Here is a 6,988-nt window from a genome sequence, read left to right as displayed (position 1 = left end):
CAGTTGTTTGGCAGAAATAAAAGTACCAACGTACAAACCTAATAGCATCATGTGAGGTATGTAAACAAATACATGCCTGTATTATTTTCACATCAATGTAAGTCCAAGCACAGCGCTAATGAACACTGTATAATGCCTCAACTCAGTGGCATATGTCGTAACTGTACTACATGTGTGAACTACTCTAAAATATTTAACTCCTAATAATGGCTCCTTTTATAAATGTAAGTATTTTTCACCCAAAAATTCGTATAACTTACACAAGAGTTTAATATGTAACAATAATTTTTAGTAACAATGTAAACAGAAGTCCCACTGAAGACAGAACATAAAATGCTGAACCATCTCTGGGTGATGACAAAACTATGAACTGGTTTCTTCCATAGTGCAGAATTACTCTACAGTTTTTTCTTAGCAAGTACGGAAAGAAGAAGAGCTTCAACATCCAAAAGGTGATTTTGAAATTCAAATGTTACCATATCACAATAATTATGTTTTACTATAAAAATACCGCGACCAGCCACTTTTTTTAATGCGTTTCATTTATGCCAGTATGCATTTCGGGTCTGAACCCATCTTTAGCTGGCTAATTACATGTATCTTCAGTTTCTACAGTGGAACAATATAGACAGCAGTTTGGGTGCTGCAGCTGGCCTGTGCAAGAGCAACGATTCCAATCATTTACTTCAATTTCGCGAGTTTAAGGTTACACACTATCAGTTGTTCATTTTACTTACATTCTCCTCTCCTTGTTTTTTCTTGGCCATTCTTCTTTTTTGTAACAGCAGAAACACTTTTTGTCACGTATTTTACAAAGGCGCACTGCGTTATCCACCATGTTGTCGACTGACAGTTTTGTTTACATACAAGCATCTGTAGACAGAGTTATATTTTACGAAAGTTTTTGCGGTTCTAGCTAAGCTACTGTTTACTAAACATTGACTTGGGTGATAGAAGTATTCTAAGTACGATGTATACTAAGTTTTTTTTGTTACTTAGGCAGTATTGAAGATAATGAACTAACATAACACATTTATACAAAGCAGTAATTCATACATTTACAAATAATAAAGACAGAATTAAGATTTTTTTATGTTTTATATTGTTACATGCATTTGTTGGGTTTATATTAGATTATGTTATTTCTTGATTGTGCTTAGTAAGTAGTTTGATAAGTAGATTGTGGACGTTTTTCAGAAATATTCTGTTTGGTAACTCTGTTTGGTCGTTAAGTATGTCAGAAGGCGATGCATGTTTATGTGAATAAATTTCGATTTCTTCTAGGAGGTTCATTCTTTTTCCTTTGTTGGCTAGGTGGAGAACTTGTAGGTTATGGGATATGTCTGTTACTTGATGTTCTTCTACTGCTACATGTTGGGCAAATATGGGTTTATTTAAGTTTTTTAAATGAAGAGCATCCATGTGTTCTCGAATACGTATGTTGAAGTTTCTACCTGTTGGGCCTATGTATGTTTTTGGATATGAGTTGCAGTTAAGTTTGTACATTCCTGATTGATTGTACAGTTTGGTATTATTTTTAATGTTATGGATAGCTTTGTTCTTTATTTTGTTATTTGTATAGTAGTTGATTCTGATATCTGTTCCTTGGAACAGGTTTGCTATTTTATATTACAGTTTTCCTACAAATGGCAAGCTTACATATTTTTGTTTTGGCTTTGTTGTGGTATTCTTTAATGCTGTTTTGTTATTGTATTTCGTTATGTAGGGATTTATCTTAGAGTTTAGTTCATCTATTAACTTTGGATTGCAACCATTATTGTAAGCAATTGCTTTGATGGTGTTTAGTTCTTCCATTTGGTCAGCTGGTTCTAGTGGTATTTTGTGCATTCTGTTCAGCATTGCTCTGTATGAAGCCATCTTATGTATATCCGGTTGGCAGGATGATTTATTAACTGTGTTATCTGTGTATGTTGGTTTCCTGTATACTTGAAATTTGTGTTTGTTGTTGGAGCTACTTATGCAGAGATCCAGAAATTTTAAACCTACTTCTGTTTGGCGTTCTACAGTGAAGATGATGTCCTGATGCATTTTATTCATTTCTTTTGCAAGGTTATCAATTTCTTCTCCTGTGGCATCAAATAAGATTATTAATCATCAACATACCTTTTGTAATAAATTATCTTGTTTACTATCTGGGGGTTTTCTTTAAAAAATTTACATTCTAAGTTATTGATGAAAATATCAGCAAGCAAACTGGCAAGGCAGCTACTGATATCCAGGGCCTCTTTCTGCTGGTACATTTTGTTGTTAAAAGAAAAGTAGTTGTGTGATAGTACTAGCGTTAATAGATCAATGGATTCATATGTTTCTGGTAATGCCAAATTTTTATGTTTAAATAAATTGTTTTTAATAATTTCTATTGTTTCTTGACCGGTATGTTTGTGTAGAGGTTTGTAATGTCAAGTGATGCAAACCTAGCAGTATCAGGAATCTGAATTTCCTTTAGACTATTAATAAGTTCATAACTGTTCTTTACTGAGTATGTCTCTTCGAATTTGAATGTGTTGCTAAGGATCTCATTCAGTTTCTTGCTGATTTTTATAATTTGGGCTGCTCCGAGAATTAACAATTGGACGTATGGGACAGTTAACTTTATGGGTCTTAGGTTGTGCTTGTAGGGGTGATGCATAAGGGTTCATAACAGTGAATTCGTGTATATCTTTTGCATTTACAAGGAAATCACTTTTTTCATCATATTTTGAAGTTTATTCTGTAACTTAAGAGTGGGATCAGACTTAATTTATACTATATTATTGTTACTGAGAAATTCAATGGTTTTGTTTACATATGCACTTTTATACATTACAACAATAGCATTGCTTTTATCTGCTTTTACTACTAAAGCTTTATTGTCACTTAGTTTCTTGTTGACATTTTTAAGTATTGTACTGTCATGGTGCTTTATACTATTATTATTATTATTTGCTTTCTCTATTTGTTTGATGATAAAATTGTTAACTTTGTGGCCTATGGCACTCTGATCGTTCTGAGTTAGTTTTGCAGTATCACAGGCTTTATTTTGGTGCCTACTATTAATTCTTTATTATTATTTTCAGTCAGAGATGGTCTGATACCATGTTGAAGCCCTTTATTCAGCAAACTTACTTCTTTATCACTGAAAATGATGTTAGTTGAATTTACTAGATGTTTGGAGAATTTAAGAATTTATGCTTAGTGGAAGGTACATTGTCATTCAACTTTGGAATTCATGACATAAGCTTTTTCTACTTATTGTTATGCCTACATCCGACCTTATGCTGTTCTTTCATAGCTATTCTACTGACAAAATCTAATGTATGGTTGAATTGTGTGGTAGTAAGTTGTTTACCTAGCTCTAAATGTAATCTATATAACTGGTGGTTAAAAACTGCTTCTTTCGGTGTTGGTTTTGGATTTCAGATTGGAGCCATATAATTTCACTTCTTTCTTTAGCTATTTTCGCTGCTTTGCTTTGACTGTTGATGTTCACTTTCATATATTTTGGAGTTACATTCGCACTTAAACACTTTTTATTGAACTTGATACTAAGAATTGTTCTTTCTAACTTAATTTTGTACTTTCTGAAGGCATGTAAAGCTCTTAGTACCTGGCTAGGTAGTGTCAATAACAATTTGTTCATTTTATTTGGACTGTTGAGCTCTGTGGCCGTGGATAATGATATTTTACTATAAAAATACCGCGACCAGCCACTTTTTTAATGGGTTTTATTTATGCCAGTATGCATTTCGGATTTGCACCCATCTTCAGCTTCTTAATTCTATCTATCTTTGTTATTTGTAAATGTATGGATTACTGCTTTGTATAAATGTGTTATGTTAGTTTATTATCTTCAATACTGCCTAAGTAACAAAAAAACTTAGTATACATCGTACTTAGAATACTTCTATCACCCAAGTCAATGTTTAGTAAACAATAGCTCAGCTAGAACCTCAAAAACTTTCGTAAAATATAGCTCTGTCCACAGATGCTTGTATGTGAACAAAACTGTCAGTCGACAACATGGCGGATAACGCAGTGCGCCTGTGTAAAATACGTGACAAAAAGTGTTTCTGCTGTTACAAAAAAGAAGAAAGGCCAAGAAAAAACAAGGAGAGGAGAATGTAAGTAAAATGAACAACTGATAGTGTGTAACCTTAAACTCGCGAAATTGAAGTAAATGGAATCGTTGCTTTTGCACAGGCCAGCTGCAGCATCCAAACTGCTATCGATATTGTACCACTGTAGAAACTGAAGATACATGTAATTTGCCAGCTGAAGATGGATGCAAACCCGAAATGCATACTGGCATAAATAAAACGCAATAAAAAAGTGGCTGGTCGCAGTATTTTTATAGTAAAATATCATTATCCACGGCGACGGAGCTCAACAGTCCAAATAAAATGGACAATTTGTTATCACAATAATTTTCTTACTCAACAACAAAAGATCCACTGAAGACGCCAGGAAAAGTGAGAAAACTAAGCAAACGGCCTGCTGAAGAATGATAAATATCTCTCTAATTTCTCTTTATCAAGGCGTTAATACATCAGCTGCTGTACACATGGACTCTCGAACAAAAAACTGAACTCAGTAGTTGGAAGAAAGCTCAGGTCACAACCGTCGAAAAGAAGGGTACCAAAGGTGATCCACAAAACTACAGGTCCAATATCTTTGATATCCATCATGAACAGAATTACTTCCTAAGTGCTAGCCAGCATGAAATCCGAAAACATGGGTCATCCGAAACACAATTTCTTTCTCACACGAGATCCCGAAAGCCATGCATCGAGGCATTCAGGCTTATTATCGAAAGTACTGTCATATGGGGTATGAAGCGAAGTTTGTGGATGGACTGAGGATGTCTTGATTGGAAGGACACAGTATGTTATCTTGAATGGCAACCATCGACACATGCAGAAGTAACTTCAACTCTTCCCCAAAGAATTGTGTTAGGACTCTTGCTGTTCATGTTGTATAACAGTGACGTGGCAGATCATATCAGTAGTTACGTCCGACTTCTGCCATATGGTATTCTCTGTTATGAGATACTGTCTGAAAAAAGGTGTATATGACGGTAGTATCTGTTCCCGAAAGAACAGTTACCGTGGATGACCATGCAGCTTTGCTAGAAATGAAATGATAATTAAATGGACACCCTAGCTGCAAACAGGCGTTGATGTACTTCATTAGGGAAATGTTGAAAATATGTGCCCTGACCGGGACTCGAACCCGGGATCTCCTGCTTACATGGCAGACGATCTATCCATCTTAGCCACCGCGGGCACAGAGGATAGTGCGTCTGCAGGGACTTATCCCTTGCACGCTCCCCGTGAGATGCACATTCCCAACATGTCCACACCACTACATTCGTAGTGCGCCTAATAGATGTTTGCCCATCATTCTCATTACTCGTGGCAGATTAATCTACGAAGTCCCGTACGAGTTCGGGCATAGCGTGTGCGTTCGCACAAGAAGGTCAACGGCTGGGAAGCAATATTTTAATTATATATGACGGTAGTATCTGTTCCCGAAAGAAGGGATAAGTGCCTGCAGACGCACTATCCTCTGTGCCCGCGGCGGCTCAGATGGATAGAGCGTCTGCCATGTAAGCAGGAGATCCCGGGTTCGAGTCCCGGTCGGGGCATACATTTTCAACATGTCCCCAATGAAGTACATCAACGCCTGTTTGCAGCTACGGTGTCCATTTAATTATCATTTCATTTCTAGCAAAGCTGCATGGTCATCCACGGTAACTGTTCTTTCGGGAACAGATACTACCGTCATATATAGTTAAAATATGGCTTCCCGGCCATTGGCCTTCTTGTGCGAACGCACACGCTATGCCCGAAATCGTACGGGACTTCGTAGATTAATCTGCGACGAGTAATGAGAATGATGGGCAAACATCTATTAGGCGCACTACGAATGTAGTGGTGTGGACATGTTGGGAATGTGGATCTCACGGGGAGCGTGCAAGGGATTAGTCCCTGCGGCGGCTCAGATGGATAGAGCGTCTGCCATGTAAGCAGGAGATCCCGGGTTCGAGTCCCGGTGGGGGCACACATTTTCAACGTGTCCTCAATGAAGTACACCAACGCCTGTTTGCAGCTAGGGTGTCCATTTAATTATCATTTCATGAAAAAAGGTGCACAAATATTTCATCAGAACTTGATGAGATTTCAAAACAGTGAAGATAGTAACAAATATTTTTAAAGTGCCGAAATGTAAAATTGTGCACTTCACAAAACTCACAAAAATAGTGCTATAACTACAATATTGATGAGTCAGGATTGGAATCAGGGTCTAATAATTTTTAGGGATACAAATTGGAACGATCACATGTGCTCAATCATAGGTAAAGTAGGTGGCATACTTCGGTTCATTACAGTATTAGGAAAAGGGAATCAGACCACAAAGAAGACTGCTTACAGAATACTCGTGTGAGTCATCCTAGAATACTGCTTAATAGTGTATGACCCGAACTATATAGGACTGACGGGAGATACTGAATACATAATGTACAAAGAAGGTGGTGCGAATAGGCAGAGGTTAGTTTGCCCGACGAAAAAACGTCATGTCGGTACTGAAGAACCTGAACTGGTAGACATTTGAAGATAGACGCGTACCATCTCGTGGAATTCTGATTAACCAGTTTCAAGAACAAGCTTTAACCGAGAAATCAAGGATTACTACAACACCTTATGTATCGCTCCCTTAAGGACCGCAAAAATAATACAATAGCGGAAATCAGTATAAAGGCAGGGCTTCTTAGGAAGTAATGTACAGAGTCTGAAGGATTTTGTATGAAAGTAGTAGATACATATAAAACATAAACAATCACGACAGAATTACATAGTTTTTTTTCGTAACACAAGTAACAAAATAAGATATTTGTATTTAGTGGATGGTAATTAGTATAAACACTCCCTGTCCTGTTGCGTTACTGCACTGTTAGGACTTTGCACATCTCCATTGTTCCTTATTATCT

At 36.8% G+C, this 6,988-nt stretch overlaps 1 non-coding gene across 1 annotated transcript; it reads left to right on the top strand.

Moving 5' to 3' along the window:
* The first annotated feature begins 5,569 nt into the window (after positions 1–5,569).
* Trnat-ugu (transfer RNA threonine (anticodon UGU)) lies at positions 5,570–5,644 on the top strand. Its single transcript has one exon. It is a non-coding gene; the product is annotated as a tRNA-Thr (tRNA).
* Positions 5,645–6,988: the final 1,344 nt, after the last annotated feature.

Source organism: Schistocerca cancellata, chromosome 8 (assembly GCF_023864275.1).
Source record: "Schistocerca cancellata isolate TAMUIC-IGC-003103 chromosome 8, iqSchCanc2.1, whole genome shotgun sequence".
Classification (NCBI taxonomy): Eukaryota; Metazoa; Arthropoda; class Insecta; order Orthoptera; family Acrididae; genus Schistocerca; species Schistocerca cancellata.
Note: the sequence above shows the minus strand (reverse complement) of the source record. Positions and strands in the feature narration are given on the sequence as shown.